Here is a 14,472-nt window from a genome sequence, read left to right on the forward strand (position 1 = left end):
TCCATGTTGCCAGCCATTGCATACCTGATGTAAACCAGGGAAATTGAAGGTGAGTTTGCAAAGACCACATGTACAGGAATGTCCACAAGCATTCTTTGTAATGCCCTAACATGCAAATGCTATCCACAGAAAGACAGGTAAACAACTGTCATCCATCCACAGGGACACAGGTGGCTTTGAGGCATCTGTCCTACCCTGGCAATAGTGAGTTCATCTGTGTTCTAATAATTGGACTGTTTTAGCAAGCAGAGCACATGATATGGGGCTGCTTCCCCTTCCTCACCTGTTCCCTGATTCTGCCCTCACTGAGCACCTGCTTTGTGTTCCCAGATCTTCAGCTCTAGGATTAGGAAGACCCCTCTATCCCAGGGATCTAGTCCTGGTGGCTCCTAAAGGAGATAGTGATACTGCTGGTTATTGGTGATGAGTCCTGCTTCTCCACATGTTGAAGTTTGAACATTAGAGAAGCATGCCAAGGCAAGCATATGAAGCATGGTTTATTTAAAAAGCGGTAGCATAGACTTCCCCTGGGAAGGGAGAAGGGGGCCATAGCTGGTATCCTGGTATCCCAAGAGGCGAGGTGTTCTGCCCTTTTTATATGTCCTAGGCTTCCTTTATTCTCCTGCCTTTTCCTCCTTATCTTTCTCCTTCCTGTGTACATGACTAGGCCCAGGAATGCTTGGTGGGATTGCCCAAAGGTGGGAACCAAGTCGACTGAAGGAGGAAGGGCATGATGAGTAACCAAGGACACATTAATTAACCCATTTCCTGGGACTGGTTACCTTAGCAACAGGTTGGAGCAGGGGCAGTTATTGATAAGGGTGGAGGAAGGGCTCTGAAGGAATTAACACTTCAATCCTTCAGGGGACAGTCTCTAACTTCCCAGACTCAAAATTGGTCTCCTATACTGACTGCCTGTCTGATTCTGGCTTCCATAGGACAAGTGTGGTGATCCCATGTCCATGAGAGAACCCCAGAGCATCCCATCACATTCCTTCACCCCATGCCCTGTCTCTGTAGTTCACAGCATGTTTTCCCAGGCTGGAGGCCTTGGTCATAATTTCTCCACTGAGGACCCCAGATCACTTCACCACAGGGTCCACCCTGTCTCTGTGGTCTTCTAGTGTCAGAACCGGCTGACAATCTGTAATTCCTGGTACAGCAAAGATGCTTAAAGAAAGACACACGCACACACACTCATCCAGTAAAAATAAGCACCATCTTTACTTTTTCTCTCCTTCTTTTATACAGCATTGTTAATTAAAACAAGGGAAAAGAAAAAACATCCTTTTGGCTTAATCCTTACAGGCATGGATAAACATTCTCAGGAAAACTTTGTTTATGGCCACAGTGCTCCGTATTTCTTATCAATTAACTGTGGTTAGTTATTCCCAGGCAAACACACACACACACACACACACACACACACACATATATAAATTTTACACTTGGCAGAACATTCTTTTATCTTCTTAAGACAGCAACAAGGACACAGTTCAAAGAGTTCATATTTTCTCACAGAACTCCTTGTTTTGCTAAGCACAGCAAAACTTAACTGTTTGTGTGTGTGAGCACACATTCTAGGTGTTCACCCATCTTTGAAGTCTTGGTATATCTCTCCAAAGAGGACCTCAGGTGACACTTTCACACTGTTTACCCCATCTCTACAGTCCCCAGAGACCTTGGTCATCTCTGCTCCATCTCCAATAGGCTAAAAGCTTTGATGTCATCAACAGCAGATTCTCACCCAGGCTGTTCAAGACCTTCCCAAGCCTGTTCAAATCTACAGTTTAGAATATAAAGTCAGCATCTTCTCAGAAATGCATCAGACTATCTGAGAAATTAAATGCCAGGAAGAGGCTGCTGGGGCCAGGGTGATCTCAGGAGGGAGTAAACCCTGCACACCATTGGAAAGATGGAATGCCCACAGCTGTTCTGATATTTGGGGGTGTTTTTTCATTTGAAGGCAAAACTGCTTTTTTTGAAAGATGTAGGCAGGAACTATTAGAGTTTTCAGAAATACCTAAAGAAAGACTTTATCTGTATATTCTGAGATGGCAAGTCTATAAATCAGGCAATATACAACCTCATGTCCTGCAGAAATGCTTATCTAGGCCTATATCTCTCAGGGCCTACCTCTGGGCACCATAAATCAGGAGACTGTGGTGGGATCTCTGTCATTAGGAAGGAGCCCACCTCTGCCAGCTCATCACTTGGGCCTGGACCCTTCCTTCTCCAGGAATATTCTGGTGATTGCTGCTACATGGAAGGGTAAATTCTGTAAGCAGAGATTTCACAACCCACTGGAGGGAGGAAGGAGCACAGCCCACATGCAGTATAACACAACCTCAAGCAGGGAGGCAGACACAGCATCCAGCCCAGCCAGCCCAGGTCACCTAAGCCAAGTTCATCACTGCTGTGCCCCAGCCTTCCTCTGTACACCATGGTCTCCAACTAAGGAAAAAGGGGAACTGAGCAGGAGAGATGGCCCCACTGCCTGAGGGATGATAGCACCTGGCAGCAAATAGCCTTGAAATTGTCTTTTTCTGTATATCTGAGTTGGAAATGCTATAGGCCTGGGGATTGTGGCTCTGTAGAGTATGATTTGGGGTCATCTGGCATTAGTGGTTGTGGTTGAGTGGGACATGTTTTGTTGGCTCTAATGGCTCACAATGGGTGGGTTTGGGGACAATGACCAAACCTGAGGGCAACAGCAGACATTCTTGTCTTGTTCTAATCCTGCAGAAATGAGGCTTTATCTCATTCACCCAAATACCCTCCAGTGGGAAAGAGGGTACTCGGTCAGTTGTTCCCTGTGAAGAGACTGGCTGAGGTGCAGCTGGCACCATCGCCTCTCATTCACTACATGGTAAGAGCCTCCAGGATCTGCTTCTCCTCAGGTGAGTGACCTCCTTTCTGTCACACTGGCTTAGCTCCTCTGTCCTCTCTTGGCCACTAGAACTGAACTTGCTTAAAAGAAACATTTTCTGGGGTCCATCCTGACCCTGATTATCAGTGCTTCACTCTCCTTGTACCTCAGTGTCACCCTCAATCTTTCCTAGCAGCATACAAGCACCTGCCCCCAGCTTCCCTCAGTCCCTCTTCAGCCTTCACTCTCCTTGCACTCCAATGCTAGGGAACACCCAATGCTCCAAGGATCCCCATAATAAGCAGATACATCACAGACTACATTACCCACAATCTGAAGTGGCAGAGGCTGCCAGAATCCTATGTAGAAGTCATAAAGGGCAAATATTAACCCAAACCCTAGCCCTTGCACTAATCCTAGCCCTAACAGTAACTGATCAGAATCCTCAGGGTACCAGGACAAGCATGAAACCTTCAGATTCATGTGACTTCTAGCAGAGAGGTGTGGACAAAACTCATAACTATGTTAACCACAATGATAAGGGGCATAAGTTACCAGGGCCTTCCCCTTGCAGTGAATAGGTAAAATACAGCACTAGGGTAGGCACAGGCCCTCTCTGGAACTGGGCAGGTCCAGCGCGTGATCTTCTTGAGGACCTGGCCTCCAGACAGGTCGCCCAGGTAGCGGGTGTAGGTGTGGGCCACCAGCAGCTCAGGCTTCCTGCGCCCCTCATGCTGGAGCCGATCCACGCAGCGGTGTGTGGCTGCGTGTAGGGGACGGCTCCTGCCAGCTCACTGGTACCAGAAGGCCATGTCCTGCTCCAGTGCGGCCCTGCGGTGCAGTTCCTCCGGGAGGCAGACGGGGTTGTCCTTGTTGTGATTCGTCTCCTCCCCCAGGGCCACGTAGACGTGGTACAGAGACCCCATCACCAGCTTGAAGCCCTTTCGGGTCACCTGACCCTCTGGAAGTTCCTCCTGAACTCGGCATCTCTGCCTGGGCGTGCACCTACTTGGTGGCCTCCTTCAAGGCCTCGGACAGATCTTGGGGCAAGCTGTCGCTCTGCAGGCGGTCTGTGGGGTCTGTCGCCGGGGCTGGCTGGGGCAAGCTGTCGCTCTGCAGGGTCCATGGCTGGGGCTGGCTGGCCGGTGGCTCTGGCTGGCGCGGCGGCTCTGCGGCAGCGGCCGAGCAGGCAGCGGCTGTGTCAATTTCAGTTTTCAAGGGCAGATGTCATAGTAGCATTCATGTCACAGGGCAGTTATTATATGAGAATTGAAGCTCTATGTGGATATTATATTTTTACTAAAGGTCTTGGGGACTGATTATATTAGGAATAAATGCTATTATAAGGTTTTTCATATGAGTATTAAAGACCACATTGTATATATCATGTGATTTTTGTGATGCTGTACAAATAAATATGACATTACTATCTAAAGACCACAGAGAACGTCACATTGACTTGCTTTTTAGTATAAAAGAACCCAAGGCAGGTGCATTATCAGTTTTTGAAGCTATAATATGGATAGTGTATCAATATTGAGGGCTACAAGCCAGATATTTTATCAGTTTTTAATGCTATAACATGAATATTGTATGAATATTGAAGTCCACAGGGCAGCTATTATATAATTTTTACATTTCATAGTATGGGTAATATCTCAATATGAAAGTTCACAAGTCAGAAATTTTATCAAGTTTTGATGCTATAATATGGATATTATGTTAGTATTAATATCAAAAAGAAACTAATTTTTTTTTTAAAGAGAGAGTGAGAGAGGGGGACAGAGAGAGAGAGAGAGAGAATTTTTTAACATTTATTTATATTTTTCTTAGTTCTCGGCGGACACAACATCTTTGTTGGTATGTGGTGCTGCTGAGGATCGAACCCGGGCCGCACGCATGCTAGGCGAGCGCGCTACCGCTTGAGCCACATCCCCAGCCCCTCAAAAAGAAACTAATTTATCAGGTTTTCATGCAGCTGTTTTATTGGTTTTGAATGCTATACTATGGATATAACTTTAATAATAAAAACAAGAGGCCTGTAAAATGGATTATCATTTTAGAACAAATTCTTTGAGGCAGCCTTTATAATAGATTTGGATGATATAACATGAATATTACATTAACCAACGCTATGATATTAATTTTACATGCTACAATATAATACCCAATTGAGGGCTGAGGCTGTAGCTCAATGACAGAGTGCTTGCCTATCGTGTGTGAAGCACTAGGTTTGATCCTTAGCACAACATAAAAAAAAAAAATGAGGGCTGTGGATATAGCTCAGTTGGTAGAGTACTTGCCTTGCATGCACAAGGGGTGCATGCTGGGGTTCAATCCCCAGCACCAAATAAATAAATAAATAAATAAACAAATAAATAAAGGCATGCTGTCCATCTACAACTACAAAATTTTTTTAATATGATATTCAATTGAATCAAAACAAGGGAAATTTATATATTAATGTAACTCATGTAGCATGGATATCACATCAATATTAGGGCCACAGGGCAGCTATCATTTAGTTTACACTCCATAATATGGGTATTTTATTAATGTTAAGGTGACAGGAGAGTTGAAATATTGCATCCTAAGGCCACAGTATGGACATGGTATTGATATTCAGTGCCAATCTTATGTTAGATTTCAATGCTAGAATATAGATATCCTTTTAGTCATAAGGGCCAAGTTCATCTCTTATATTAACTTTAGATGCTCCAATATGGATTTCATGAGTATGAAAGGTCAAAGTGCAAGAATTATTGTAGTTTGAAATATGCTATAATATGAATATTATATTAATGTTGAACACCACAAGGAAACCACTATGTGACTTTTAAAAGGTATTTTAGTGATATACTATCAGACATAAAGGCATAAGGAAGCCATTAATCAATTTTAGGTGCTGATCATATAAATATAAAGGCCACATTGCACCCTCATATATGTTTTCCTTGATAAAATGAGTATGTCTGTTTAGTGTTAGGGGAGATAAGGCAAGTACATGTCAATTAATGATGTGCCCCATAATATGGATATCTGATCAGAATTAAACACCAGAAGGTAGCCAATTGATCAGTTTTTCTTGCTGTCATAAGGATTACCTATCACCAATGAAGGCCAAAAGTAGTACTTTGTCATGTCCTTGTGTTATATTATGGATGACTTTAACTATCAAAGGCTCAATGGCAGCTACTCTACCACTTTTTCATGCTCCATTATGGATGTCATGTCATATTAGAGGCCACAAAGCACCTGTTTCATAAATTGTTCATAGTTCATAGGAATAGAATAATAGTACTCAAGGGCTCAGGGAAGCTATTTTATCAGTTAGTATGGATTTACATTAATAATAAAGGCCACAAGACAGCTATTACACTACTTTTATACATGTTATTTTAATATTAAAATCCAAAGGGCAGCTATTATATTAATATTGGATGCTATAATATGGATGTCATATTAGTATAAAATGCCATAGGGCATATATTATATATAAGATATTTTAGTAAAAATATTACATTAAATAAAAACAAAGTCACATTTTGTATTAGGGTTAGAGGTTATTGTATGGATATTACATTAATATTAGAGGCTGAGGACACACATTGTATTAGTTTAAGATGCTGTAATATAGATAGTAAATGGGCACAGGGCAACTATTTTATTAGTTTTGGATTATATAGCATGGAGATTATATTAACAACTACAGGGCAGCTATTATATTAATTTTAGATGCTGTATTATGGATACTACATTAATATCAAAGTCACAGGAAAAGTTTTGTTTAGTTTTAAAGGACACAATATGTTTATCATATCAATATTAAAGGCCATAGGCAGCTATTACTTTATGTTTAGAGGCTATAGGAGGGACAGCATATTAATATTAAAGGCCACAAGGCATCTGTTTTACTAGTTTTAGATCCTCTAGTATGGATATAATATTAGCACTAAGGATATAGGACAAATATAGTATTAATTTAAGATGCTATATTATAGGTATATATTAATATTTAAGGCCACAGAGCACCTATTATATTAATTAGACATGCTATCATATGGATATTACATTAATATTAAAAAACAAAGGGCATCTATTATGTTAGCTTGAGATACTGTAGTATAGGTATGCTATTAGTATAAAAGGTCTCAGGCAGCTAATACATTAGTAAGATTCTGTAGTATGGCTATTACATCAATATTAAAGGCCACTGGTTAGCTATTATATAAGTTTAGTTTTAGAGGCTACATTATATACCACATAAGTATTAAAGGCCTCTGGGTAGCTATTATATTCACATTAGATGCTACAGTATGAACATCATATTAGTATTAGAGGCAAAGGACACATATTGGTTTAAGATGCTATATATGGGATTTTACTTTAATAATAAAGGACACAGGGCATCTACTATATTAGATTAGATGAGACAGTATGTATATTATATTAATGTTAAAGTCCACAGGGCAGTTATCATGTTAGATTGAAATGGTATATTATGTATATAATAGTACAATAAAAGACCACAAGGCAGTTAATATATTAGTATTGGATGCTATAGTATGGATATTTTGTTAATATAAAAGCCACAAGGCAGCTATTATATTAATTTTAGATACTATGAAATAGATATTATAATGCTTTTAAAACCATAATACAACTATTATATTACTTTAGATGGCATAGGATGGAGATCTTTAGTATCAGAAACCAGAGAACTTCTATTGTGTTAATTTTAGATTTTACAGAATGGATATCATTAGTATTAAAAACTACAGGGCATCTATTATAATACTTTAGGTATCATAGTACATCTCATATTAGTATTGAAGGTCACAGGGATGCTATTATATTAGTTTTAGAGGTCACAATATGCATATTGTATTAGTGTGAAAGGCCACAGGGCAGCTATAATATCCATTTTTGATGCTATATTAGGGACAAAATATTAGTATTAAAAGGCCACAGGGAAGCTATTATATTCATTTTAGAGGACACAGTATTAATATTATGTTAATGTAGACTGGGGCTGGGATCATTAGAGAGCCTTTGCCTGACACGTGTGAGGCACAGGTTCTATCCTCAGCACCACATAGAAATATATAAAATAAAGGTATTGTGTGCATCTACAACTAAAAATATTTTAAAATATATATTATGTTAATGTTAAAGACAGCAAGGAAGCTATTATACTAGTTTTAGATGCTATGGAATATATATCATATGCCTACATGGCAGCTATTTTATTAGTTTCAGATGCTACACTATTGGATATTATATTAACATTAAAGACCAAAGTGAGGTATTATATTGAATTTAGATGCTTTAGTATGGATATTACATTAGTATTAAAGGTCACAGAGCAGTTGTTAGGGTAGTTTAAGATGCTACAATATGCATATCATATCATTACTAAAGACTAAAGATCAGCTATTACATTAGTTTTAGATTGTATATTTTAGATTTCATATTACTATGAAAGGCCATAGGGTAATTATTATATCAGGTTTAGATGCTCTACTATGGAGGATATATTATTACTAATGTCCACTGGGCAAATATTATATTAACATTAGATGCTATAATATGGATAGCATATTAGTGTGAAAGATCACAGAGCAGGTATTATATTAGTTGTTGATGCCATATAATGGATATCATATCTGTATGAAAGGCTGTGGGACAGATAATATATTAGTATAATATGCTATAATGTGGATATTACATCAATATTAAAGGCCACAGGACAGCTGTTATATTAGTTTAACATAGAATAGTACTGATATTACATTAATTTTAAAGGCCACAGAGATGCCATAATATTAGCTTTGGATACTGAAGTATGGGTATTATATTAGTATTAAAGGCATCAGGACATCTGTTATATCAATTTAGATGCTACAGTGTAGATATCATATTAATATTAAAGGTCACAGGGTAGCATTTATATCACTTTTATATTTTATAGTATGAGTATCATATTAATATTAAAATCCACACAGCAGCTGTTAAATCAATTTTCCATGCTATAATATGGATATCATATCAGTTAAAAAAAAAAGGCCACAGGGAAGCTATTATATTAGATTTAGAGTCAACAGTGTAGACATCAAATTAGTATTAAAAGCCACATGGCAATAATTATATTAATGTAGAGACCACAGTATGGATACTATATTAGTGCTAAAGGTCCCAGGACACCTATTTTATTAGTTTTAGAGTGTATAATATAGACATCTTTAGTATTAAAGACAATAGGGCACCTTTTGTATTAGTTTTAGATACTATAATATGGATATCATTAATATAAAAGGTCAAAGGGCAGCTATTGTGTTGTGATTTTAGATACTAGAGTATGGATAATATGTTAATATTAAAGGCCACAGGGGGGCTGGGGATGTGGCTCAGGCGGTAGCACGCTCGCCTGGCATGCGTGCGGCCCGGGTTCGATCCCCAGCACCACATACCAACAAAGATGTTGTGTCTGCCGAGAACTAAAAAATAAAATATTAAAAAATTTCTCTCTCTCTCCCCTCTCTCACTCTCTCTTTAAAAAAAAAATAAAAAATAAAAAAATAAAGGCCACAGGGAAGCTATTTTATTAGTTTTAGGTGCTATGGATATAATATTACTATGAAAAAACCTAAGGGCATCTATTTTATTACTTTCAGATGCCACAGCATGGATACAATATGGACATGAAAGTCCAAAGGGCAGCTCTTACATTAGTTTTAGATGCTGGAGTATGAATATCATATTAGTATGAAATGTCACAGAACAGCTATTGTATTAGTTTTACAGGCCACAATGTGGTTATTATATTTTCTTTAAAGTCACAAAGCAGTTATAATGTTAGTACTAGAGTCCACATTATTGATATTATTTTATTATTACAGATAAGAGTATAATGTTAGATGACATACTGTGAATATTACCTTAGTATTATTAGAGGCCACAGTGTGGACATTACATTAGTAACTTCCAAAATTCAGATACTATATTAGGGTTAAAGGCTATAGGTTGGATTCAATTAACCTTAGAAATCATGATGTGGCTCATATTTGTGTTGGATGCAACCATATGGATATTATATTAATATTAATAGTGACAGTATGGATAATATATTAATATTAAATGCCACAAGGCAGGTATTAATTCAGTACTAGATGCCACTGTATAGATATTACAGTATTCCAAATCACAGTGTAGACATTGTATTAACATTAAAGAACACATGGCATGTATTATATTCTCATAAGACAGAGTGGATATCATATTAACTTTAAAGGACACAGAGAAGCTATTTTCTTATTAGAGCTCACAGTGTGGACACTATATTAATAGAAAAGGTCACAGAGTACCTATATGTTAGTGTTAGATGCCACTGCACGGATATTATATAAGTATTAGAGGCCACCATGTGGTTATTATGTTAGTATTAGTGACCAAAGTGTGGACATTATATTAATATCAAAGTCCACAAGTATTAGAAGCTTCAGTATGGCTATTGTGTTAGTATTAGAGACCACAGTGTGAAAATTATATTAGTGTTAGAGGACACAATATAGTGTTAGGATATTACATTAATGTTAGAGGCCACTGTGTGGTCATTATATTAACATTAAAGACCATATGGCAGGGCTGGGGCTGGGGCTCAAGTGTAGAGTGTGCACCTAGCACATGCAAGGTCCTGGGTTCAATCCGCAGCACCACATAAAAATAAATAAAACAAAGGTATTTGTCCAACTACAACTAAAAATATAAATATTAAAAAAGATCATATGGCAGCTATTGTTTTAGTGTTTGAGGTCACTATGGACACTGTACCAGAGGCCACATGTGGACTAGCATCAAAGGTCACTAGAGAATGTATTAGCACTAGAGGCTACATATGGATGATTGACACATTGGCATTATCTCACCACCATCTCTGTATTATTATACAGCCAGTTCTGGTAAGGTGCTGTGCAACCTCTGGTAGCCATTGAAGCTCAGCATAGGATACTGCAGTTCAGCAGTACACACACACACATCCTCCTAGAATTCCTAAGAAATGAGTGATATTCAGCACTGTATTTAGTTTATTCAAAGCCATAATTTTGGAAACTCAAACAGAAATGAAACACATTCTCCACAATTTTTCAAATGGTTGTGATTAAACAAGTTTTTGAAAACTATATTAAATCAAATCAATGTACCCACAAACTGAAATTCCTATAAAAATTGACTCATAATAGTCCATAAGCAAACTTTGAGAAAACTAAAAATTTTCTAGAAGGAAACAGAAGAAAATCTATGTAATCTTAGACTTAGTGGTGAGGTATAACTGTGTGTTCTGGTACTGGGGATCAAATGCAGGCCCACAGACATGCCAGACAAGTTTATAATACTGAGCTATATCCCCAGTACTTAGTGGTGCATTTTAACTTACAATAACAAAAGTCAATGGACAGAAGAAAAATACTGATTAATGTGGACTTTACAAAATTAAATTTTTACCAGTGTTGCATGCCTATAATCCCAATTGCTCAAAAGACTGAGGCAGGAGGATTATAAATTGGAGGCCAGACTGGGATATTTAAAAAGAACACTTGCCTAGCAGGAAGACCTGGGTTCAATCCCCAGCACCACACCAAAAAAAAATTAAATTATATACTCAATGAGAAAATGAACAAAAAGACAAGTCACAGACAGATGAATTATCTACAAAACACATTCCTGAAAAAAATTCATTCAAAATACACAAAGGATTGTCAAAAGCCAATAACTAAAAACCCAAATAAAACTGGTAAATATCTGAACAGATACATAACCAAAGAAAATACAAACATGGCAAATAGTTATATAAAATGATGCTCAGCATTACATATTATTAGGGAATCATGAATTAAAACAATAGTGAGGTAGCACAGCACAACTATTAAAACTGCTACACTCAAAGAAATAGCAGTGCATCAACAGCTGCAGGATGTGGGACATCAGCACTCTCAAGCATTGCTAGGAAAACATGTGGCATGGCCACTTTGGAGGACAGTGTGCCAGTTCTTTTCAAAACAAAAGAAGTCTAATCTATGACCTAACAGTGTGCCTATCAATTATCTGCAGTTAATAAATATTTTGAAAAATCATATCCAAAAATCCAGTATGTAATTACATGCAGCAGTTCTGCTGATGTTGGTCAGATGAAAAATCAGAATGTCCAATGTCCTTCCATAGCTGAATCAACATACAACATAAAGGAATAAACCACCAACCTATACAGAGACACAGATGAATCCTACCTGACTAAGCAAAGTTAGCCAATCCCTAAAAAACAAATGCCAAATGTCTTCTCTGATATAAGGGAGGTGACTCAAAACAGAGTAGGGAGGAAAAGCATGAGAAGATTACCACAAAACAAGGAAAAGAGGTGGGAAGGAATGGAAGGGAGAAGGGGAATTGCACAGAAGATGGAAGGAGGCCCTCATGGTTTCACAAAATACATATATGATGGTGTAAGGGGGAAGGGAAGAAAAAAGAGAGAGAGAGAGAGAAGTGTCACAGTAGAATGGGTAGAGAGAGATGATGGGAGGGGAGGGGAGGGGGGATAGGGAGGGGAGCAGAGTACAACTGACACTAGGATTGCTGTATGCATACACATGGAGGTATAATCAATGTGATCCTGCAATCTGTACATGTGGAAAAATGAGAATTCATATCCTATTTGAATCGAATGTATGATATGTCAAGATCATTGTATTGAGCAACTAATAAAAAAATCCTACCTGATATGCTGCTAAGTAAAATAAGCCAGACTGAAGAGACTACACACTGTATGGCCCATCTTTTATGACATTCTAGAAAAGACAAAATTGCAGTCAGATGAGATGCACAGGATGAAGCCCAGGAGGGTCCCTAGTGCAACAGCCTTTGTCCACTTAGAGTTGGGGCACACTACCCTCTCTGTGCATGGAGGTATTCAGCAACTCAAAAACTCCCTAATTCACCTTTGTTTTTAGAGACTTTGGTAAAGAAATGGAAAAGGTCATGTAAGTATCATGGGTTATTAACTCAATCTCTAGCTTTTTTTCCTCCAGAGGATAGAGTAGGGGACTGAAAGTTCCAAGCTTTTGCTTGGTCTTTCTCCTGACCATCCTACAACCTGAAGCTTCCCTAGAGCCTGTCAATAATCTTATGAGAGCAAAAGATCTTCCTTTCACCCAGGAGATTCTGGAGGATTTAGGAGCTCTGTTTAAGGAACCAAGGTCAAAGAACAAATAGGACAAAAGATGATTCTAATACCCTATTACTTGGAGAATATGAGAGTTTTAAGATCTTTGAACCGGAAACTGAGGACTGAAATCAAGTGTGTGCTTCTTATGTCACAACCTATAATCTAAAACAATAATGAATTAATTGATCATAACCAAACAATAAATTAATTACATGACAGAATCTAGCACTCCGGTTTCTCACTGCTGAGGTGAGAAGTTACAGATAAGTAAGGAGTGAAGGCAGAGTGATCTATATCATAATGGATCTGAACCCTCTCACTGCAGATCAATATAAACTCATGTTTAGCTTAGTACAAACACTGATGGTTCCACATAAACATAATTATAATGGGAGGGTGTGTATTAGAATGCACATACACTTCTTTGCACTGTCAGTTGTGAGGATGCAATGAGCACATTCAGCTGCCAAATGAAAGCTTTTAATATCACTTTCTAATAAAAGGAGCCAGGGTTCTTTGAAGAAGTGGCTGATGCTAGGACTGAGACAGTAAATTCATGAGTCAGGTTAATCATCAAGTATCAGAAAGAAAAAACTTTGGGGAAAAAACAGAAATTATGCTAAAAGACAATAGGAGAAAATAGAAAGAACCCCCATTGGAAAGAACTCCCAATGGCTAAAGCAGAAATGAACTGGGCAACAAAATACTAGAGAATTACATAACACAGCTTAAAGTACCTATCCAGATGTCCACACTGGACTGAACATATAAACAAATGGGGTTGCCAAGAAACCTCTTGTGTAGAACAATTGCAGATAATCGAAGCAGACATACCCAAGGGTTGCAATGTGGGTCACCTTGCACTGAAGCCACATGGGTAGAGACATCTGATGTCTGAGAATGACCAGTGGACGTTTTCTCTGGTCAACTGCCCAGGGACAATGTGAATCTCTATCCCGTTCTGCCATGGCCCACATAGCACCTGAGATGGGTGTGACCTACCAAGATGTCAATCAACCTGCTGACTGTAAGACATCATGAAGTAAGATTCCATGCTTGAAACCTTATCCCTGCCTTTGAGGTACTCCCTTAAATAACCACCAGAGCCATTTTTTTCTTTGTCTAGTTCCAGAATCCATAAGGACTAGAGCTATAAGGAGCTTCACCTTTTGTAAACATATTTCTGAGTATTTGTGTTTTGTTATCCACTAATTATTTGGGATTTTAAGTTTTAGGGTTGTTTACCCCCTCCTAGGCAGAAAGAAGAACCCCCAATGAGATGCTGGCCATTGACTCTGATAAGTACCAACATGACATTCACCTTGAGGATATGACAGAATAGCTCTCTACCTCTGTGACCTGCTTTCTCCAGACCTATAACCCCAGT

The 14,472-nt window shown here is 38.5% G+C and overlaps 1 pseudogene; it reads right to left on the bottom strand.

Moving 5' to 3' along the window:
* Positions 1–1,249: 1,249 nt before the first annotated feature.
* Positions 1,250–4,096, bottom strand: LOC120886446 (heme oxygenase 1 pseudogene; annotated as a pseudogene).
* Between the last annotated feature and the right edge of the window lie 10,376 nt (positions 4,097–14,472).

This window comes from Ictidomys tridecemlineatus, chromosome 13 (genome assembly GCF_052094955.1).
Source record: "Ictidomys tridecemlineatus isolate mIctTri1 chromosome 13, mIctTri1.hap1, whole genome shotgun sequence".
NCBI classification, from domain to species: domain Eukaryota; kingdom Metazoa; phylum Chordata; class Mammalia; order Rodentia; family Sciuridae; genus Ictidomys; species Ictidomys tridecemlineatus.